This window comes from Macaca nemestrina, chromosome 3 (genome assembly GCF_043159975.1).
Source record: "Macaca nemestrina isolate mMacNem1 chromosome 3, mMacNem.hap1, whole genome shotgun sequence".
NCBI lineage: Eukaryota > Metazoa > Chordata > Mammalia > Primates > Cercopithecidae > Macaca > Macaca nemestrina.
Genome location: NC_092127.1, coordinates 172,182,687 through 172,207,284, shown reverse-complemented (window position 1 = coordinate 172,207,284; position 24,598 = coordinate 172,182,687). Strand labels below are relative to the sequence as shown.

General features: G+C 42.8%; 1 pseudogene; it reads left to right on the top strand.

Moving 5' to 3' along the window:
* Positions 1–364: 364 nt before the first annotated feature.
* Positions 365–24,598, top strand: part of LOC105487828 (inositol-3-phosphate synthase 1-like) — a 46,370-nt pseudogene continuing 22,136 nt past the window's right edge.

The following is a 24,598-nucleotide window of genomic DNA, read 5'->3' as shown; positions in this document are numbered from 1 at the left end:
TCTTCCCACGTGGCACATGGCAGGGTCATATGTTGCTTCTGAGGAGCTTCTTTGAGGACTTTAATTGGGATCCCAGATATCAACAAGGATGCTCCCCTAGGCAAGATTCTCTCTGCTTCTTGGGTTGTTCTGCATTTGATATTGTTAGAATGGGTGATGTCTGAGCTTGGCTGGCACAGAGAGACTTGAAGTTGGCTGTGCCCAGTTGGATCTGGTGCAGGAAGGGCTTGGCCCTACTTCTTCAGCTGAATATTAATATTAATTGACATCTGAATGTTGGAGGTAGAATTCCTGCAAAACCAGTCCCAGGTGTTTCATGAAGCCTGGAGTGGGGTGGAGTGAGTGGGGTGGGGTATTGCAAAGTTGTCGCCTTTGACTGGTGTCAGGTCACAATAGTCACTGTCAACTCGGCCTCCTGATGAACCTCTAACCTGGCTTCCCTTCCTGCTTGCCTTGGAACTGGGCTGCCTGTTTTCTTAAGGGCTTTCCATCTCTCTCTACCTCTCACTATACTAATCTCATTAAGTTATGACAGCAGCCCATGAAATGAGTACCACAGACAAGGAAACCTGGTTTTGGAAAGGTGATGGGGCTGCACAGGCCACTCAGCTGGTGAGTGAGCGGCAGAGCTCAATGTCAAGCCTTGGTGTTTGTCTCTTCAGAGTTTGTTCTCTTAGCTACTCAGTCCGTTTGGGCTGCTGTAACAAACTATCATAGACCGAGGGGCTGATAAATAACAGAATTGTATTTCTCACAGTTCTGCAGGCTGGGACATCCAAGGCCAAGGCAGCAGAGTTAGTGTCTGATGGGGGCCCGTTTCCTGGCCCATGGATGGCCGTCTTTTTGCTGTGTCTTCATGACAGGAGTGGGGAGGGGGCTCTCTGGGCCCTCTCTTGTGAGGACACTAATCCCATTCATGAGGGCTCCACCTTTATTACGTAATTACCCGCACAGCCTCTCCTCCAAATACCATTGCATTGGGGTTTAGGAGCTAACATGAATTTTGGATGGGACACATTTGGTCTATAGTAGCAAGCACCCCACACCACTCCCTTTCAAATAACAGCTGGGCCCCTGCTGTGCCCTGGGCTAGCAGGTATCAGAGTCTTTAACCATTCATTCGTTCATTGGTTTGCCGGCTTGACATCTTCCATCCCTTTGGGAATACAGTGCTCCTGAGGGCTGGGGCCTTCCTCATTGTCATGTCACCCGGCCCCAGCACAGTTCCTGGCGTACAGAACACCTGTAGTAAACCTTGGCTGAGGCACCAGCCCCGTGAGCGCAGGGATTTTGTCTGTTTTGTTTCCTAATGTATCCTTAGTGCCTGGGATGGTGCCTGGCCCTTACATAGGCACATAATAAATAGTTGTTGAAAGAATCCATGAACCGAAGGAGCAAATGTTAGGCTTTGGGATACAAAGGTGAATGAGCATAGCCTGTGCCCTGGGAACCTCGCTGTTGAATGGGGGAGGCAGGCATTATGGGTGAGGCAATAAGAGGAGAAGGAACCCGGAGTGACCAGAGCCACCTGCTGCTTGACCGCTAGGCCCCCCGATGTCAGCAGGAAGATGTTGATAGGGGCTTTTCTAGGGGCTTGGGGTGTGGTGGGTAATGAGACAAAGTCACTGCCTGGAAGGAGCTCATGTTCTATTGGAATCATTTGCTGCCAGCTGGGGCCAGTTTGTTAATGGGTGAGGTCATGGCTTATAAAGTGAGAGCGGCTGGGCGCAGTGGCTCACGCCTGTAATCCCAGCATTTTGAGAGGCCCGGGCATCTTATCACCTGAGGCCAGGAGCTCTAGACCAGCCAGCATGGTGAAAACCCATCTCTACTAAAAATACAAAAATTAGCTGGGTGGCTGCGCCTGTAATCCCAGCTACTTGGGAGGCTGAGACAGAAGAATCGCTTGAACCCGGGAGGCGGAGATTGCAGTGAGCTGAGATCCTGCCACTGCTCTCCAGCCTGGGTGACAGAGAGAGACTCTGTCTCAATAAATAAATAAATAAATAAAAATAAAGGGAGGGCACCTTTTCCCTCACAACAGCCAGGCCGTGAGTCGCTCAATCAGCAGGGACTTGCTGAGGCCTCCTGAAGACAGAGCCTTTGCTGGGTGCTTATTCCACACGGCGGGGAGCAAGAGTTTGCCCTCAGCCTGGTCAAATCAAGGAGATAAGAGACCCTCGCACGCCCAATGACAAACAGAAAAACACCTTAGGGCTCAAAGTGCCCAAAGAGCAGAACAGAGAAGCACCTGGAGTTAGGAGGAGCTGGTCATAGGCAGAGAGCATCTGGACTTCCTGGGTAGCGAGGGAGGTTCCATGTGACAGGTGTGTCAAGCACTTAATGCAGTCCACCACCCGGAGTCACTCAGGAAGCGGTTGCTGGTGCTCAAAGGCTGAGGGTCATTGTGGGCTGAGTGGCCCAGGAGCATCTTCACAGCCGGGCTATAAAACCTGGCTGCAGGCTGGGCACGGTGGCTCACTTAACCCCAGCACTTTGGGAGACCTAAGTGAGAGGCTCACTTGGGTCCAGGAGTTTGAGACCAGCAACATAGTGAGACCCTGTCTCTAAAAGAAATTTTAAAAGTAGCTGGACATAGTGGCATGCATCTCTGGTCCCAGCTACTCAGGAGGCTGAGGCAGGAGTACTGCTGGAACCTAGGAGGTGGAGGCTGCAGTGAGCTATGATCACTATCTCCATGCCACCGTACATGGAGACATGGAGTTTGGGTGACAGAGCGAGACTCTGTCTCAAAAATAAAAAACCAAATCTGGCTGCGGCAAGTGACCTTCTGTCCTGCAGCAGGTCTGGAGAAATGGGGGTAGTGGGCTGGTGACCCACCCCACCCCAGCATCATTTACTTACAAATTCACCCATTCATATGATGCATATTTACATGCGGTACTTTTACCCTGAAACATCAGCTTAATCAGATTAATTAACTAAGTGTTTAACAAACAATTAACATTTATGGCTTGATTTTTATAATAAGCCATATTGTAGCAAGCTTTAGGTTAGTTAGCGTTCACGCACGAGGAGATTTTGACTAAAAGTCAATCCTTCTTCTAGGCCAGGGAGTAAAAGTCTATGTGCTCTTGGGAAACCCACTCATTATAGGATGTCAGCTCTGTGTCAGGCACTGACCTGGGCACTGGGCCTTCTGCCCTCAAGGAGTTTGTTTTCTAGAGGAGGAGCTAGACAGTGGATAAATAAACCAATAACTATATAGTGCTAGGGAGAAAAATTAGATCGCAGAGGAGGAGAGCAATAAAAAGCCCAGTGTGTGCTGCCAGGGTGGTCAGGGAACAGGGTGTCACCTGTTCTCTGAGCAAGTGACATTTGAGCAGAGAGGGATCCAGGGAGGGAGGGAGCTGCATGGGTGTCCACCTGCTACAGGGACCTATGGGGAGGAAATCTGATTGTGTATATAACATGGTGATCATTCAGCAAAGGTTAGTGCCCCGGGGCTCACTGGTGTTAAGGTCATTGCTAACCTTTGAGCATGTGACATCTCCAGGAACCCAAGATCATGTGTCAGACAAAGAGGTAGAATGGTGGAGTGGAGTTGGGGAGCCATGTGGCTATCAGGAGGAAGCTCATTCCTTGGTAGAGAGAACAGCAAGTGCAAAAGCTGCGAGATGGGAAGGTGTTTGATATGTCCAAGCAACAGCAAGGAAGGCAGCGAGCCAGGAGGGCAGGGGGAGAAGGCACACACACCGCAGTGGGGAGGTCGGCAGGACCAGACCTCATACCACCTTTTAGGCCATAGAAGGACTTGGGATTTGTTCTAAGTGGGATGGGAGCCACAGGAGGGTGTAGGTTGCAGAAGGTTTATTCTGACCGCTGTGTGGAGAGTAGATGGGTGCAAGCGGGTTGTGGGCAAGAGTGGAACCGGTGGTTACCCAGGAGGTATTGCAGTAGTGGCTGTGTGGCAGATGGCAGTGGGGGCCAGGTGGCAGTGGTTAACAGGTAAAAGGTGGGAAGTCAGGTCAGGCAAACACCTAGGACAGTCAAGAGGGAAGAGAAGTCATGGGGTTTGGACGGGTCTGGTAGGGCTGGGCAGGGATGGTGTCCCTTTGTTAGTTGGGTGGGTGGGGTTGGCTATTGCAGATCATTGGGGTTGTGTGGGTGGAAACTCCAGTCTCAGATGCTCTGCCCCTGTTGTCTGGGCTCCGCGCTCTTGATCCTATGACTCTACTTGGAGGTCACTGCCTTACTGAGCCTCCTCCAAAGCGATGACTGCATTAATTTGCTAGGGGTGCCATAACAAAGTAGCACACACTGGGTGACTTAAAAAACAAATCTATTCTCTCACAGTTCTGGAGGCTTGATGTCTGAGATGAATGTGTAGCCAAGGTTGGTTCCCTCTGAGCGTCATGAGAGAAGGACCTGTCCCAGGCTCCTGTCCTTGGCTTGCAGATGGCCACCTTCTCCCTATGTATGTCTCCATCATCTTTCCTCTGTAGCTCTCTGTGTCCAAATTTCCTCTGTTTCTTCTAAGGACACCAGTCATGTTGGATTAAGGCCCATCCTAATGACCTCCTTTTAATTTAATTACCTCTTTTAAGACCCTGTCTTCAAATATGGCTACATTCTGAGGTCCTTGGGGATAGGATTCCAACATATAAGTTTGGGCGGAGACATAGTTCATCCCATAAGAATGATCCATGGGGCCTGGTGCAGTGGCTCACACCCGTAGTCCCAGCACTTTGTGAAGCCGAGGCAGACAGATTCATTTGAGGTTAGGAGTTTGAGACCAGCCTGGCCAACATGGTGAAACTCCGTCTCTACTAAAAATACAAACATTAGCTGGGAGTGGTAGCGGGGGACTGTAATCCCAGCTATTTGGGAGGCTGAGGCAGGAGAATCACTTGAACCTGGGAGGCGGAGGTTGCAGTGGGCTGAGATCCCGCCACTGTACTCCAGCCTGGGTGACAGAGGGAGACCCAACGGCAACAAAAAACACACAAAAAACCAAGAATGATCCATGGGCCCTGAGAAGGGGTTTAGTGCTGGTTTGTCTTAGCTCATCTAAAGCACCAGGAGCTGGGAGAACACTCCCTCAGTCTCAGGCCCGTCCTGTAGGCTTCCTCTTCCAGTAACCCGGCCTTCCATTTCTGCCTTCTTTCCTGCCTGGGCTTGGACACCCCTCTGCAGCACCAGCCTGAGGTGTTGTCAGTGGCTGTTGTTTTCACTGTCTGTCTTCCTTTCTTCCTTCTTCACTAGGTGAGCAGCCCCAGCCCCAGCCCCAGCAGTGGGGGACACTTTTCCCAGTAGGGACGGCCCTTATGGGTCCACGTGACTTCGTCCTCAAGCCGTTTCATCGCGGGAAGCCTGGTGTGCTCTGCAGTTTCCCAGTGTTCTGATCATCTCAAGACCAATAATATCCCAGTTTCCTTTTGTTGTTGATTTTGGCCTTAGATAAGCAAACGTGATGAGGCAAAGTGTGTGTGATACTTCACACAGTATCTGATGAGTAACAGAATGAGCACTGCAGAGGACAGTACTGTTATTTTTACAATCTGTCCTCGCCTTCTTTTCTTTAGGAAGGGGCCTGGAGATGCCAGCACCATTGAGTTCCAGAGCACAGATATTCATTGGATAATTACTACATTACATCCATCATCTGATTTACTCTCCGTGTGTAACTGGATGAGGTAAGCATTTTCATCCTCACTTCATATAAGAAAAATCACAGGCTCGAAAGTTGAATTGACTTGCCCAAGGCCATATAGGAAAGGAAAGAGGAAGGATTTGAACCTGGTCATTGGACTGAAACCCAAATGTTTTCACGTCACCATTCTTGCTCCTTGTCTGATACCAGGAGCTCCAGCCCAGATTAGGGGGCTGCAGAAGGGAGAAGGCCAATTTGATGATTGAAATAGGAGAAATAGGCCGGGCGTGGTGGCTCACTTGGAAGACTTATAGGATGACAATGGTAATGGAAGCCAAGACCTTTCCGTTTCTCCTCCTGCAAATTACGCAAAAGCAACAAGGCAATACACACTCCTCTAGAGATGAAGATCTCTAACCCTTCCCACGATTCACATTTTCAAGAATGTGAGAGGCAGAAATAATCCACAAATTCGACAATACCTGTAAGGGCTGCCCAAAACATCCGAGGTGAGACCTTACATGGGAGGAAGCAGAGCTTGAGTTCTCTTATCCAAAACACTTGAGACTAGAAGTGTTTTAGATGTTTTTGGATTTGGAGATATTTGCATAGACATCATGTAATATCTTTAAAAAGGGACTCCGGTCTAAACACAGAATTTATCTATGGTTCACATCATCTTATACACCTAGCCTGAAGGTCATTTTGTACAATATTTTAAATAATTTTGCGCATGAAACAAAGTTTGTGTATACTGAACCATCAGAAAGCAAAACTGTCCCTAGCCCCGCCGTCCATGTAGATGATCTGTGGTCGTTTGGCATCACCATCATTCCTGACTCTTGAGTTTATATGTTATGGATAAGTGATCCTCTCCTCTCCTCTGCTCTCCTCTCCTCTCCTCTCCTCTCCTTTCCCCTCCCCTCCCCTCCCCTCCCTTCTGGTTTCTTGAGACAGAGTTTCACTCTCGTTGCCCAGGCTGGAGTGCAATGGCGTGATTTCTGCTCACTGCAACCTCTGCCTCCCAGGTTCAAGTGATTCTCCTGCCTCGGCCTCCTGAGTAGCTGGGATTACAGGTGCCCACCACCTTCACCTAATTTTTTGTATTTTTAGTAGAGGCAGGGTTTTACCATGTTGGCCAGCCTGGTCTCGAACTCCTGACCTCAAGTAATCCACCTGCCTCGGCCTTCCAAAGTGCTGGGATGACAGGCGTGAGCCACCATGCCTGGCCCTAAGCAATTATTTTCTGAAACTTATTCACACATAAGTACTTAGCAGTAAAAAATATGACACACCATTAATGCAGTGAAAAAATACAAAGTTCAGGGTAACTAAGCAGCACAGTAGCATCATCAGAATACCTGTGTCTTGGCTCAATGCAACCTCCACTTCCTGGGTTCAAGCGATTCTCTTGCCTCAGCCTCCCGAATAGCTAAGATTAGCATCACCAGAATACCTGCGTCAGCTGTTAAACAACAGCGACAAGTGCTTAACAGCAGGTGTTCAGTCTCCACCTGCGATGCTGTGTTTTGATTCAAAGGTTAATGTACACTGTATTTTTAAATTTTTTTTTTTAGGTAAGAAGAACCATCAGAAACAGTTGAGGGACCAGGAAGTGGGTCCTCTAAGGATGATGAAGATGGCTTTCTTTTTTGTTTGTTTGTTTTTAGAGATGGAGTCTTGCTCTGTCACCCAGGGTGAAGCGCAATGGTGTGATCTTGGCTTACTGCAACCTCTACCTCCTGGGTTCAGGCAATTGTCCTGCCTTACCCTCCTGAGTAGCTGGGGTTACAGGCACCCACCTCCATGCCTGGCTAATTTTTGTATTTTTAGTAGAGATGGGGTTTCACCATATTGGCCAGGATGGTCTCGAATTTCTAACCTCGTGATCTGTCCACCTCGGCCTCCCAAAGTGCTGGGATTACAGGCTTTTCTAAATGCTTCATCTACTGTCGTCTGCCCCATTAACGATGGCTTTTGTCTTAGATATCTATCTTTGATTTTATAGACTGACATAATTTCTTGTTCTGTTGTGAATGAAGGCTGCTGGAGTCGTTCAATAAGTCCATCACACATTTTCACCATGTCATTTATAGGCACTTTTTCTTCAGTGCTAACAACATCATCTTCATTTCACTATTATCACAATCACCTTGACTTAGAATAATTTGGGGCCAGAGGTGGTAGCTTATGCCTGAAATCCCAGCACTTTGGGAGGCCAAGGTGGGAGGATCACTTGAGCCCAGGAGTTCAAGACCAGCCTGGGCAACATAGCGAAACCCTATCTCCACAAAAATTAAAAAATTAGTCAAGTTGGCTGGGCACAGTGGCTCATGCCTGTAATCCCAGCACTTTGGGAGGCCAAGGCGGGTGGATCACCCGAGGTCAGGAGTTCGAGACCAGCCTGGCCAACATGGTGAAACCCCGTCTCTACTAAAGATACAAAAATTAGCCAGGCCTCGTGGTGTGTGCCTGTAATGTCAGCTATTCAGGAGGCTGAGGCAAGAGAATCGCTTGAACCCAGGAAGTGGAGGTTACATTGAGTCAAGATCATGCCACTACACTCCAGCCTGGGCAACAGAGCAAGACCCTGTTTCAAATAAATAAATAAATAACCATTTTAGCTATTCCACTATCCGTCAATGAATGAATAACTGGAGCCTCATTATTGACGTTAAAAACGTCTTTGATATCCAGTTCTTCTGACTGACTGATAGACTCTGAAGGTATATTTTTTGTATATGTAAGGAGGTCAGACATCACTTTTTTCTCACTTGACATATGAAATCCTTCAAAATCTCCAACTTGTTCAATATTATCACTGAAAATAGTCACAGGACAGAGGTTGTGCCAGGCATGCACAGCTGTGTCTTTAATCAGTGTTCCAAGCATTGGCAACAGCATATAGGGCGTCCTTTATGCCACACTCCTCTTGAAAACCCTCCACACCCATTCCTCTATTCACTGCTGCTAGCATGCTGTTGAAGAACGTGGGCAGGGCGTGGTGCCTCATGCCTGTAATCCCAGCACTTTGGGAGGCCGAGGCTGGCAGATCACGATGTCAGGAGTTCAAGACCAGCCTGTCCAATATGGTGAAACCCTGTCTTCACTAAAAAATGCAAAAATTAGCTGTGCATGGTGGCACACACCTGTAGTTCCAGCTACTCGGGAGGCTGAGGCAGGAGAATTGCTTGAACCAGGGAGGTGGAGGTTGCAGTGAGCCGAGATCGTGCCACTGCACTCCAGCCTGGGCAACAGAGTGAGACTGTCTCAAAAAAAGAGAAAAAAAGAACGTGTTGTTGTTTGTTATTGTTGTTGTTGAGATGGAGTCTGGCTCTGTCACCCAGGCTGGAGGGCAGTGGTACCATCTTGGCTCACTGCAACCTCCACCTCCTGGGTTCAAGCAATTCTCCTGCCTCAGCCTTCTGAGTAGCTGGGACTACAGGCGCCTGCCATTACGTCCAGCTAATTTTTGTAGTTTTTGTAGAGATGGGGTTTTGCCAAGTTGGCCAGGCTGGTCTCGAACTCCTGACCTCAGGTAATCTGCCCGCCTCGGCCTCCCAAAGTGCCAGGATTACAGGCATGAGCCACTGCGCCTGGCTCAAGAATGTGTTTTTATATTTAGTCTTCATTTCTCTGATACCCTGGTCACTCAACTGAATTTACAAAGTCACATTCGGGGGAAAGTATAAGGCACAAACATTATTTTTGATGAGAATTTTAGCTGGAGGATAAGCAGAGCAGTTGTTAAAGAATAAAAGATTCTTACAGTCATCATCCAGTCCAGCTTCCCTGCAGTGAGCACAGGCCGCTTGTACAAAATCATTGTGAAACCAATCCGAAAACATGTCCCTGGTGATCCATGCTTTTTTGTTAGTGTAGTAATGGACTGGTAAGAATTCACTCCTCAAACAAGGAGGATGCAAGCTTTTGCCTATCCCAGAAAGTGTACCCTTATTTCTGCCTGCTACATTAGTACATCCCAGCACAGTTACGCTGTCCTTGGCATCCTTAATTCCTACAGAGGCTGTCTCATCAGCTGTATTCAGTGCCTTTCTGAGGCAATAACACCAAAACATTGATGTTTCATCAGCATTATAGACTTGTTCTGGTGTCAGATTTTCATCAGTGATGATGACCTTGGCAATGAATTCCTCTGCTGCTTCATGATCAATCCATGTTTTATCACCACAAATCTTTAAAACTTTACTGCTGTCTTTTCTTAAATTTCTGAAACCAGCCTGTCGAATATTCACAGTTCCCTTTGTGATAGATCTTTGATTGCTTTATGATCCGCATACCATTGAGTGGCATGTGTTCACTGCAATGATGATGGATCCACTCTTTCAATACATGATTGAGATCTTCCCTTTTAGCTTGATGCAGGGTTTTTCTACTTTTGTCATTAACTTCTGTTCATCTCTTTCAGTACAGAACGTGAATAGCTTACGCTTCTGTTTCTTCAGTTACACATGGTGGTCACTCCAACACCAAGGTCTTCTGTAAGACATTTCACACTTTCACCCCTGTCTAGTTTATGCAATAGCCTGACTGTCTGTGCTATAGATAAACATAAATGCTTCCATTTTTTTTCTTATGACTGTTACCTAAAGGGATGTCTGCAGGCTTTTCCGACAGTTTCAACAATATCTTTATACCACAGAGCAGAAAATAAGCAAAACAAAATAAAATAAACAAAAACCACAATGAGTAATGCACATAAGTCTTGGTCATATGTAGCATATCATGGGGAACCTCCTGTTGGTGCTTCTGGCCTGCACACGTGCCATTTTCTTACCCTTTGTGGGTGTGCTTGCATGGGGGATCTGGGCATGCATGGAAAAGATATATGCCAGATATAAAGTTGAAGGTGGCTGAGAAGTCTTTTTTCCTTGGGGATGCTGAATAAACTGTGTGTTGTGTACTTGCATTTTGACTGCAGCCTATCGCAGCAGGTCAGGTGTGGTAATCACAGCAGGTCAGGTGTGGAATTTTCCACTTGTGGCATTGTGTTGGCCTTTGAAAAGTTTTGGATTTTGAAGCATTTCAGATCTCAGGTTTTTGGATTAGGGATGGTACTAGAGTAGCACCCAGAGTGATGGAATGGCCCAGTGGTTTCATATGTTAGAAAGTGCCGCCAAAAATTTGTTTCGTGAAGGAGGGGCTCTAAAATGTGAAAACTATTGCTCTTATTTGCAACCACCTGTAAGTGAACTCAGATATGCAGCTTGGAACAGAAGATCTCATAGACTCAATTATACTTAGAGATGCAGTGAAGGAAATATTATAGAAATACATTGTGAAGCCATTTTTGCAGGAAGCAGTCTGTCTTTGTGGCAGTTGAGAGAGATAGACCTTTTAGATTATAAAGCCTGGAGAGCTATCCTGGCCTATTCCCATTTCTCACCAGTTGAATGGTCCAGGAAAATTCAACCTGATAAATTTCAAAGAGATAAAGGATTTCATTGTACAAGATAAAATCATAAAAACATAGAGGAAAATGTGAAATAATTTCTTTCTTTTTAAAAAGAAAATATGAAAAAAATGTATTTCCAACTTTAAAAAGTTATTAACATCATTAAAAAAGACAACCAACTGGATAAAATTTTAGCATAGATAAAAGACTAATCTCTCAAGTGGATAAAAATCCTCTAGAAATTGATGTGAAAAAGAACAAATTCATTAGAAAAAATAAGTAAAAATTACTGATCAGAAAGGATGTTTCCAAAGAAAAAAAAACAGGAATCTTCATCTGAAGCAGTCAGGGATCCATGCTTTTCTTTAAGAAGAAGGAAAGTGTTCCCCAAATCTTCCTCAGGTCAAGAGGAAACAGAAATAAACTTTATTCAATGACTCATAGATTCAACTTTGGGAGGCTGAGGTGGGTGGATCCCTTGAGGTCAGGAGTTTGAGACCAGCCTGGCCAACATGGTGAAACTTCATCTCTACTAAAAATACAAAAATTAGCTGGATTTGGTGGTGCATGTCTGTAACTCCAGCGATTCAGGAGGCTGAGGCAGGAGAATCACTTGAACCCGGGAGGCAGAGGTTGCAGTGAGCCAAGATCGTGCCACTGCACTCCAGCCAACAGAGCGAGACTCTGTCTCAAAAAGAAAAAAAAAAAAAAAAAAAAAAAAGATTCATAGATTTGGCAACATTGATTCATTGATTGATTGATTGGGATGGAGTCTCTCTGTTGCCCACGCTAGAGTGCAGTGGCACAATCTCAGCTCACTGCAACCTCTGCCTCCCGGGTTTACGCGATTCTCGTGCCTCAGCCTCCCCAGTAGCTGGGATTACAGCTGTGAGCCACCACACCTGGCTAATTTTTGTATTTCTTTAGTAGAGACAGGGTTTTGCCATGTTGGCCAGGCTAGCCTCAAACTCCTGGCCTCAGGTGATCTGCCTGCCTTGGCCTCCCAAAGTGTTGGGATTACAGGCATGAGCCAGTGCTCTGGGCCTGGAACATGTATTCTTTGAGAGACATAAACAAGAAGAATAAGATAGGTTATTAGCATTACAGCCTCAGAAAGAGATGGATAAAGAGCAAATGAAGCCAAACTGGCAAAAAGAGTTCCCAGATGAATATCGGTTATGTGCCTACATCCTCACCCCTAAATTGCTAAATAGAGAGAGGAAGAATTCCAAAGGTAGGAACCTCAAAAGACAAACTGATCCAGAGCATTCAAAACCTTGGAGAGACTCAAGGGATAAAAAATGGCAACCTTCTTTTAAGATCCAGTTGAAGCATTCAGTTAATGGAGGAAAGATGCCAAGTTCCACTAGAGATAATTGTAAGGAATCTAAAAGTGCTGGTTCCCTACAGCCTAGTAATTCACAGAAAAGTATTTTTCAGATGTTTCAGAGATACACAGCTTAATGCCTGGGTAAAGGGAGTGTTTTGTAAGCTTGTTAGGTAGATTGTGAAGATCTCTTTTCTGTCACAGAACCTTTACACATTTGTCATTCATTCTGCTTTGTAGGCATACTCGGAGTTTTGCTCTTGTCACCCAGGCTGAGTACAGTGGCACGATCTCGGCTCACTGAAACCTCAGCCTCCTGGCTTCGAGCGATTTTCATGCCTCAGCCTCCCGAGTAGCTGGGACTACAGGCATGCACCAACCTTGCCTGGCTAATTTTTTATATTTTTAGTAGAGATAATTGTAATGGGCATTCACCATGCTGGCCAGGATGGTCTTGAACTCCCGACCTCAGGTGATCTGCCCGCATCAGCCTCCCAAAATGCTGGGATTACAGGCGTTAGCCACTGCTCACAGCCATATTCATTATTCGTAAAGGACTATGTGATTATAAGAGAAGATTTTATAAATGTGTTTCTGCAAAACTCAGTGATAAGCAGGGGTATCCCTGTCTTTTCCATTGTTAATAACTGTGATATGTACTTTTCCAATCTTTATGGATATAAAAATGCCTTGATCAACTCCAAGAAATCTTCAAGTGATATTCTCTTTCCAAAAAATGTATGCTTTAGGGGCCAGATACAGTGATTCATGCTTGTAATCCCAGCACTCTGGGAGGCCAAGGTCAGCCTGGTCAACATAGCGAGACCCTGTAGCTATAAAAACAAAGAAACATACAAACAAACAAATGCATGTTGCATGGCCTTTGCCCACCTTTTTGTCATTACTAGTAATCAAAGTAAGGTTATACTATTCCAAGTTATTAAGGAACCCATGCAGAGTCTAAAGTCTAAGTATTCTTGCTATTATTGTTCCAAATATTTACAGAGCCCTTGAAATATATTTTTCATAACACTGAAGTAATTTGAGTTCCAGCTCCAATTTAATTACATTTTAAGCATCATAGCATTTCTTATTATTTAAAATGGGTTAGGATCAACGTTAAAGCAGAAAAGCAGAGTTTTCTAGGACATTGGGAATTAGTTAACAGAAAGGAAACTAGACTCTGTAAAAGGAGTTAAGAGCTGGGGAGAGGCTGGGTGGAGTGATGGACAGGTTGGTAGAATGGGAACCGAATGGGTGAACAGAAACTGGGTCTAGAATGAAGCAGCAGCTGAAGTTCAGCACAGCATTCTCCCTGTCCTTTATCTTCTAAGACACAGAAAACATTAGGGTTTTAGGTGGGTGGATCACCTGAGGTCAGGAGTTTGAGACCAGCATGGCCAACATGGTGAAATCCCGTCTCTACTAAAAATACGAAAATTATCCAAGAGTGGTGGTGGACACCTGTAATCCTAGTTTCTTCGGAGGCTGAGGCAAGAGAATCGCTTGAACTTGGGAAGTGGAGGTTGCAGTGAGCCAATATCATACCGTTGCACTCCAGACTGGGCAACAAGAGTGAAACTCCATCTCAAAAACAAAAGAAAAAAAAAAAGAAAGAAAGAAAACATTAGTGTTTTATAGCTTTTCACATAATAGTACATGGTGTCAATATCAAAATGAATTACTAAATTACCTGAATTTTTGGAAATTCATATTTCTAATAATCTATTATTCCAGAAAAAAATGGGAATTTACTATAGGAGGGTTATATCACATTATATTATGTTGTAAAACCTGAAACATAACCATACGTTTTTGTTGTGAATTTGTATTGTTGTTGACTTTTATTTGCGTTGATGGACAGAAATAGAACATATGATACTTGGATTTTGCCCTGAAGACAGTGATTGATTTCCTTTTGTGAAATGTAATTTAGAGACTATTGATCTGTTTTCCTTTTTTTTTTCTTTTGAGACAGAGTCTCACTCTGTTGCCCAGGCTGGAGTGCAGTGGTACAATCTTGGCTCACTGCAACCTCTGCCTCCTGGGTTCAAGCAATTCTCCTGCCTCAGCCTCCTAAGTAGCTGGGATTACGGGTGTCCACAACCACACCTGGCTGATTTTTGTATTTTTAATAGAGATGGGGTTTCGCCATGTTGGCCAAGCTGGTCTTGAACTTCTGACCTCAAGTGATCACCACCCTCTCAGCCTTCCAAACTGCTGGGATTACAGGCATGAGTCACTGCACCCAGCCTATTGATCTGTTTTTCATTAATATGAACAACTGGCCAGGCTCAGTGGCTCATGCCTATAATCCTAGCATTTTGGGAGGCTGAAGTGGGAGGATCGCTTGTATCCAGGTGTTGGAGATTAGCCTGGGCAACAAAGCAAGACCCTACCTCTAATTTAAGAAAATAATAATAATAATAATATGAACAACTATTACCAAACAATAGGTTTGGCAGCATTTCTGCTGATGTCTAGTCATCCGTCCTTTTAAAAGGACAAAAATAAGATAAAATGTCCTAGAGCCAATCCTAGCTTAAATTTGTCAATATTTTTATATGTTATTAAGTTTTTCCTCCAAATTTTGTAACTGAAATTCTGTTCATCTTTGCATACTTGATGGCGTCTGTGTCAATATTGATTGGCTATTTATGAGTAGAATTTTGATACCTAATTTAAAATTTAGTTTGCCCTTTTTTTTAAAAAAAGTATTTTTTTAAAAAAAGCCTTCTGAATAAGTGATGGTAGTAAGATGAAGTATAGTTTGTAACTATAGTATCGCATTGGTTGTTAAATATAAATAAATAAAAACTAACCAAATTTGTCTAAAACAGACTAAAAATCTATCTTTTCATCAAACCAACATTTTTCTAAGAGTAATTTTACTTTATGTTTTAGAGTAGACATTTTTGGAAATCCTCAAATAAAAAGCTCTCATTAAATCTTCCTGGAATAGCTCATAACCAAAAAGGAAGAAAAAAAGTAGCTTATGGTGTGATATATTTAGGATTTATATATTTAACTAGTTATTTGTCTGTGAAGAAGTCTTCCTGACTAAAGATGGCTTTCAGATAAATTTTAAACTTCTCTATGAGTCTTTTGCTATTCCTATAATTCATGCCTTTTTGTCAGAAACAAATATAGGTTTTGTGTCATTTTTTTTCAATGAGCAAAAATAAGTTAAATAAGTAAGTAAGTGAACAAAGAAACAGGTAGTTTAAAGCAAAGGAAGGGCCCAGCCTGGTGACTCACACCTGTAATCCCAGCACTTTGGGAGACCGAGGCGGGTGGATCACCTGAGGTCAGGAGTTCGAAATCAGCCTGGCCAACATGGTGAAACCCCGTCTCTCCTAAACATACAAGAAATTAGCCAGGTGTGATGGTGGCTGCCTGTAATCTCAGCAACTTGGGAGGCTGAGGCACAAGAATTGCTTGAACCCAGGAGGCAGATGTTGTAGTGAGCTGAGATTGTGTCATTGCACTCCAGCCTGGGTAACAAGAATGAAACTCCATCTCAAAAGAATAATAAAAGAAAAAGAAAGCAAAAGAAGTATAAGTCGTTCTTAAATTGATGGAAATATGCCCAACTTTACTCATAATAAGAAAAAGAAATTAAAATGACATTGAGTTAGCATTTTTATCTTTGAGATTGGCAGGATGTCACAAATTTGGTAACACGCTCTGTTGGTGAGGCTGTAGGGAGACACATGCTCTAACACATTGCTTTTGGACGGCTAAACAGCATCCATCCACATCCATCCTGTGGGGGCATGTGGGAATATAATGCTTTTGCTTGATTCACCACTTCTACCTCTGGGGAATTTGTCTGCAGATACTTGCGTATGTGTACAAAAATGTACACACAAAGTCACTCACTGTGGCACTATTTAAGCTTCAAAATATTGGAAACAACAAAATTATCAATGAGAATATGGCTAAATAAATGATGGTTTACTCATACAATTAAATACTATGTGGCTGGAAAAAAGAATGAGGACACACTGTATGTAATAATATGGAAAAAATTCTAAAATATATTACTAAGTGAAAAAACAAAGTAGGGAAGAATGTTTCAGGAAAGGCTAACTTTTGGGTAAGAAAAGGGGAGAAATAAGAATATATATTGGCCCAGCACGGTGGCTCACACCTGCAATCCCAGCACTTTGGGAGGCCGAGGTGGTTGGATCACCTGAGGTCAGGAGTTCAAGACCAGCCTGGTCAACATGGTGAAACCCTGTCTCTACTAAGAATACAAAAATTAGCTGGGCATGGTGGTGGATACCTTTAATCCTAGCTACTCAAGAGGCCGAGAATTGTTTGGAACCTGGAGGTGGATATTGCAGTGCACCAAGATCACGTCACTACACACTAAAACCTGGGTGACAAGAGCAAGACTCTGTCTCAAAAAAAAAAAAAAAAAAAAAAAAAAGAACATATATTTACATTTGATTTTGTGTGTATATATATACACAAACAAATGGAAAAACATTCCATGCTCATGGATAGGAAGAATCAATATTGTTAAAATGGCCATACTGCCCAAGGCAATTTACACATTCAATGCTATTTCTATCAAACTACCAATGACATATTTCTCAGAATTAGAAAAAACTATTCTATATTTCATACAGAACCAAAAAAGGAGCCTGAACAGCCAAAGGAATCCTAAGCAGAAAGAACATAGCTGGAGGCATCACATTACCCAACTTCAAACTCTACAACAAGACTACAATAACCAAAACAGCATGATACTGGAACAAAAGCAAATACACAGACCAATGGAACAGAATAGAGAGCCCAGAAATAAAGCCACACACCTACAATTGTCTGATCTTTGACAAAGTTGACAAATACAAGCAATGGGGAAAGGACTTTCTATTCAATAAATGGTGCTGGGATAGCTGGCTAGCCATATACACCATATACAAAAAGCAACTCAAGATGGATTAGACTTAAATGTAAAACCTAAAACTATAAAAACCTTTGAAGAAAACCTAGGAAATACCATTCTGAACATAGGCCCTGGCAAAGATTTCATGGTGAAAATGCCAAAAGCAATTGCAACCAAAACAAAACTTGACAAATGGGACCTAATTAAACTTCTGCACAGCAAAACAAACTATCAACAGGGTAAACAATCTACAGAATAAGAGAAAATGTTTGCAAACTATGCACCTGACAAAAGTCTAATATCCAGAATCTACAAGGAACTTAAACAAATTAACAAGCAAAAAAACCAAACAACCCCATTAAAAAATGGGCAAAATATATGAACAGACACTTTTCAAAAGAAGACATATACACAGCCAACAAGCATATGAAAAAATGCTCAGCATCACTAATCATGAGAGAAATTCAAATAAAAACGATAATGAGATGCCATCTGACACCAGTCAGAATGGCTATTATTATTTTTCTTTTGAGATGGAGTCTTGCTCTGTTGCCCAGACTGGAGTGCAGTGGTGTGATCTTGGCTCACTGCAACCTCTGCCTCCTGGATTCAAGCAATTGTCCTGCCTTAGTCTTCCCAGTAGCTGGGATTCCAGCACCCACCACCATGCCTGGCTAATTTTTGTATTTTTAGTAGAGACAGAGTTTCACCATGTTGGGCAGGCTGAGAATTGCTATTATTATGAAGTCAAAAAATAACAGATGCTGGCAAGGTTGCAGAGAAGAGGGAATGCTTAAACACTGCTAGTGGGAATGTAAATTAGTTCAGCCACTATGGAAGGCAGTTTGGCAATTTCTCAAAGAACTTAAAACAGAACTACCATTCAAACCAGCAATTCCATTGTTGGGTCTATACCCAAAGGAATACAAATCATTCTACCATAAAGACATATATGTTCACTACAGTGGTATTCACAAAGCCATGAAATCAACCTAAATGCCCATCAACAGTGGACTGGATAAAGAAAATGTGGTACATATACACCATGGACTACTAAGCAACCATAAAAAAGAACACGATCATGTCTTTTGCAGGAACATGGATGGGGCAGGAACTAGTTAGCAAACTAACGCAGGAACAGAAAACCAAATACCACATGTTCTAACTTATAAGTGGGAGCTAAACACTGAGTACACATGAACACAAAGAAGGGAACAATAGACACTGGGGCCTACTTAAGGGTGGAGGGGGCGGGGGTGGGGTAGATCAAAAAACTACCTATTAGGTACTATGCTTATTACATGGGTGACAAAATAATCTGTACAACATACCACTGTGACACGCAATTACTTGTATAACAAATCTGTACATGTACCCCTGAAACTAAATAAGAAGTTAAAAAATAAAAGTTAAAAAAAATGTAAATGATGTCATAGACCATATCTAGGCTAATGCTCTATAAAAATTAAACTAAAAAAAATATATTCACATTTGATTGTGTTTATATATTCATATGTATAATTATATATATATATATATATATAAATTCTAGAAAGATACACAAGAAAGTTAGGGGTGTAGGGGGCAGAGGGCTGAGTGCCAGGTAGATGGGGGACAGTCAGACTTTTCACTGTCTACCTTTATGTATCATTTAACCATGTGCCTGTATTACCTACATTAGCACTGCCATAACAAACTACCATAAACTCTGTCTTAAAACAACCCAATTGATTCCTTCAGTGTTCTGGAGGTCAGGCACTGGCAGGGGCCTGTTCTCCCTGAAAACTTTAGGGGAGAATCCTTCCCTGACTCTTCCAGCTTTTGGTGGCTCCTGGCATTCCTTGGCTTATAGATGTGTCATCCCAGTCTCTGGCTCCATCTTCATATTCCCCTCTGTTCGGCGTTTCTGTGTCCTTTCCTCTTATAAGCTCATCACTTATTGGATTTAGAGCCCACCCTAAATCCAAGATGATTTAATCTTGAAGTCCTTAACTAACTACACTCGCAAAGACCCTATTTCCACATAAAGTCACATTCTGAGGTTCTGAATGAATATGAATTTTGGGGGGATGCACTTCAACCCACAACACTATTCAAAAATAAACATTAAAAAAAACATAACTGTTGTGAAACAAAATAAAGTTCACATTGTCAAACCAAAATATTCTTTTAATGTTAGCACTTCTAGCCTGAGCAAGCATTTAAGCTGAAATATGGTAATCCATTCTATAGAGTGAGGGAGAGATTAACTGAAGCCATCATGCCTCTCAACATCATTTACCTGTCTCAGAGGCAGAAGGCAGACAGTAAATGAAAATATATTCAGCACCCATTGAGTATAAAGAGACAGTTGAATGGGCTCAATTCTGTTAACAAGGGGACCAGTTAGCCAGATTTATGCTTAGTTTGTGTCATGTAAAATGGTGATGTTTCTCTGCAGTGTTTCTAAGATTGTCTCAGAAAGTCTTTGCTGTAAATGTAGGAAGCTCATATATCAGGATTGGGGACATAGCATTTTTAGAGGAATGAACTGAGAAAAAAAGTGTTTGGGTATTATCTTAACCTGTTTGGGCTACCATAACAAAATACTGCAGACTGGGTGGCTTAAACAATAAAAATTCATTTCTCACAGTTCTAGGGGCTGAGAAGTCCAAGATCAAAGTGCCTGCCGATTCAGTTCCTGGTGAAGGCTTTCTTTTTGGCTTAAAGATGGTCACCTTCTTGCTGTGTCCTTACATGACAAAGACAGAGAGAGAAAGAGCAAGAGAGAGAGAGAGACAGACAGATAGACAGACAGATAGAGAGCACACTTTCTGGTGTCTTTGCCTACAAAAACACTAATCCTGTAAGATAAGGACTCTACCCATATGCCTTCATTTAACCTTAATTGCTCCTTATTCCAAATGTAACTACACGGGGAGTTAGTGCTTCAACATATTAATTTTGTAGGAGACACAATTCAGTCCATAGCAGGTATTTTAAATCAACCTGAGCATTTTCAACATTTGTAAAGAGGCATGATATACTATAGGACTTAAGCAGAGACTATGAATCAGGCAGAATTTAAGATCTTTTAGACATAACCATGGGGAACACTAACCTAGGTTTATCAAACTGTGTCCCAGCTTGAGCGCTGGGAATGAATGACATTGTATTCATTCATATGAATAGGAAGTACTTCCTTTCAAAGTCTTTGGGGTTCAAAAGGAAAAGCATCCCTTTAAGAAGAGTTCTTAGGACTTAAGGGGCTTAGAGTCAGACAGGCCTGGCTTCCCATCTCAGCTGTAGGACTTAACAGCTGTAGAACTCCAGGCAAGTTGCCTCACCTCTTTGGGTCTCTGTTTCTTCAGCTATAAGATGGGAATATAACAGCCCTCTTTGGGTTGTTATGGAATTAAATGAAGCAAGATCTGTAAGAAACTTAGCACAAGGAACACAGTGAGTGCTCATTCAAGTTGCCTCTTATTATTACCAATCATGAGAAACATGCATGGAGAAAATTTTGCCAAATGCCCAAAAAAACTCCGGAAAGGATTATTCAAACTGTGGGATGTAGAAATGAAAAGCGGTGGTAGCCGGAAGGCAGGGCTGCTCAATTTGGAAACAGCAACAAGCTTGCTTTGGCTGAGTATGGAGTACACTAATTCCTCACTTAACATTCGGAGTTTATATTCTAGAAACAGTAGAATTTAGAGGAATTTATACCCAGTTAAAAAATTAATGCAAGGCCGGGCACGGTGGCTCACATCTGTAATCCCAGCACTTTGGGAGGCCGAAGTGGGCGGATCACCTGAGGTCGGGAGTTCAAGACAGCCTGACCAACATGGAGAAACCCCGTCTCTACTAAAAATACAAAATTAGCCAGGCATGGTGGCACATGCCTGTAATCCCAGCTACTCAGGAGGCTGAGGCAGGAGAATCTCTTGAACCCAGGAGGTGGAGGTTGCAGTGAGCCGAGATCATGCCATTACACTCCAGCCTGGACAACAAGAGCGAAACTCCGTCTCAAAAAAAAAAAAAGAAAGCACCACTCTGGTGGGGGATGTTGATAATGGGAGAGGTTATACATGTGGGCCGTGGGGAGTAATTGGGAAATCTCTGTACTTTCTGCTCAATTTTGCTGTGAAACGAAAACTACTCTAAAAAAAATTAAGTCTTGGCCAGGTGTGGTGATTCACACCTGTAATACCAGCACTTTGGGAGGGAAATGTAGGAACACTTGAACTCAAGCGTTCGAGACCAGCCTGGGCAACATAGCAACACCCCATATCTACAAAAACGTTAATGAATTAGCTGGCTGTGGTGGCACACACATGTAGTCCCAGCTACTTCAGAGGCTGAGGCAGGAGGTTCACTTCTGCCTAGGAATTCGAGGCTATAGTGAGCTATGATCGTGCCACTGCATTCCAGCCTGGGCCACAGACTAAGACCTTGTTTGGAAAAAATAAAATAAAATAAACAAAATCTATTTTAAAAATGGAAAAGAATTAGTGAATACTTTTCACTGTAATGAAGAAACACACCCTTACCCAGGGACCTACACTCTGGTGCTTGCACCTGGTTCCCCTGACACTCATCCAATCCACCCCTACTCCAACACCACCCTGGGTTCAAAAGGAAATGCATATTAGCTCAGAGTATCTAGTTTAACTCTGTACATTTGCAGGAAGTCTTTTTACTGTGAGGGCCCTTTAGTCACACTTTTGCACATTTTCTTCTAATAAAAATGTGACGGATTTCTCACTTAATGGACTAACTAAGGAATCCTTTGGGGAAAAAACAAGGAAAGTGAGAACAGCTATAACTTCTATTTTTTTTTTTTTTTTTTAGCTTCCTTGTAGAATCAGAGAGAATAACCTGTAAGATGTATTTCTTCACTAGGAGGGCAAATAATACCAAATTTTGGTTCAGAATTTTTTTTTTTTTTTCAGACTGAGTCTTACTCTGTCACCCAGGCTGGAGTGCAATGGCGTGATCTCAACTCACTGCAACCTCTCCCTCCCGAGTTCAAGCGATTCTCGTGCCTCAGTCTCAGAGTAGCTGGGATTATAGGCACCTGCCACCACACTCAGCTAATTTTCGTATTTTTAAAAATTTTTTATTTTAAAGATAAAAAACAGAACCTACTTCATTAGACTGTTAGGGAGAGTAGTTGAAGTAATAAACATGCAACTCTCAGAACCATGCCTGGCACACAGTAAGCACCCAATGAATACATATTCTTAGAATTAGAAGGTGAATCACAAGAGTTTGTCTTTTCCGGGGCTTCTCACAGTGGCTTTTCTTATGTGCTTTATTTATTTGACTTGCTATTACTGCACATATCATTTACAACCAAACACCAGACAGGGGCTTATGTATAGTAATACCAGGGAAGGTAAATTAGTATTCCAATGCACGAAAGCTCCTTTATACTGATATAATGAAAGACAGCTATTCACTGACTTAAGATCGCTGGCATTAATTACAGGTTTCAGTACATAAAAGTGTTACCCAAATCTGAGTTTTTGCTTTGAAATGCAAGATCTGTGAAACTGAGCCAAGCCAATGGAAATGCAAATGCCTCAAACATTTTCATTTACCTGTGACATATGGCTTTCATTAAGATGGATTACCTCACTTGTAAGAACACAAGAACAATTGGTTTTGTTTGTGGTCAGATAAACCAATCATGATTAATGAATCTGGCCACAGCTCTTCCTTTCTGTGGATTCCCCAAAAGAGAGCTCTGATCTTTCCTAATCGTAAAAGAAAAGGATTGTAAAGAAAATTGAGATGTATATGCATATTAAAATATTGCCATTTATTGGACACCAGCAAAGTGGCTGAGTCTCTAACAGCCTGCCATCTTTGTTTATTGCTTTAATGTCAGTGTAACTCACAGGTCTTTTCATATCCACTAAATATTTACATAAAAAGTAATTAAAATAAAGTTAATTATTTTTTATTTTCAGAAACAGATATTCCAGATACAGGCATTCAAATATATGATCCATTCAGAAGAGCCACTTTGATATCCTAAGAGCCTTAGGAGTAGGATGCTTCTGTTAAAACAAACTAAGGATGGCCTCAGAAGGACACCGTACTTCTATATTTGAGTCCTTGTGGAACCACAACCTAACTTTATAGGTAGACAAGATTGAAAACTTAACTTAGGAGTATGTGCCTGGAACAATAGCTTAGTCTTGGCCAATCCTAGCAGCCATATTTCAACTACTCATACACTGCCGAGTGTTCAAACTGTGTTCAAATAAGGCAAACACCAAGGTGTAACCAATCAGTTGTTTCTGTACCTTACTTCCAATTTCCGTACATCACTTCCCTTTTTTGTCTATAAATCTTCTTCCACCACGTGTCTCTGCTGGAGGAGTCTCTCTGAATCTGCTGTGATTCTGAGGGTTGCCTGATCGCGAATCATTCGTTGCTCAATTAAACCCTTTAAATTTAATTCGCCTGAAGTGTTTTTTTTTTTTTTAACACTCTTAACACCTTAAAACGTCTTTTGGGAATTGCCTTCCTAGTTCTTGGCACATTCTTTCAGATATCTTTATTGGTGAAAAAATATTTTCCTTTGATGAGATTAAGTTTTTTTTTTTTTTCGAGACGGAGTCTGGTTCTTGTTGCCCAGGCTGGAGTGCAGTGGTGCCATCTCAGCTCACTGCAACCTCTGGCTGAGGCGATTCTTCTGCCTCAGCCTCCCGAGTAGCTGGGATTACAATTGCGCACCACCATGCCTGGCTAATTTTTGTATTTTTAGAGACGAGGTTTCACCATGTTGGTCTCAAACACCTGACCTCAGGTGATCTGCCTACCTTGGCCTCCCAAAGTGCTGGGATTTCAGGCGTGAGCCACCATGCCCAGCCCAGAGAATGAATTTTTGAAAATATTTGGAAGTCATTCAGATTTCCTTGAGGTAATGCCATTTTTATTCAAAAACAAGGTGCCACTAACCTAAGTGATATTTCTTGCCTGGATCATAAACTGGCTTGGAAGACAACCCTAAGGAAGGAATTCTAAAGCAGACTTCTCAAGGGTGAGCATTCGTCTTTTTCTGAAACAACAGAGTCATCTATGTAGGTAACCAAATTGTTATGCTTTTCCAGGACTTTTTCTGTTTTTCTGCTGAAAGTCCCGTGTCCCGGGACCTCTTCAATCCTGAATGAACTGGGAGGGATGAACTTATGAGGCAGTCATATTCCTCCAGTTCACAAGACTTTGATCCTGCTCCTGTAACACGATAATCCAAGAGTTTCTCATCCTAGCTTACTTCCCATGGGTTACAGGCTCTGAGCAATTCTACTGAAAGACAACTCTGGTGTGATTGTACGCATTACAATAGGTTTC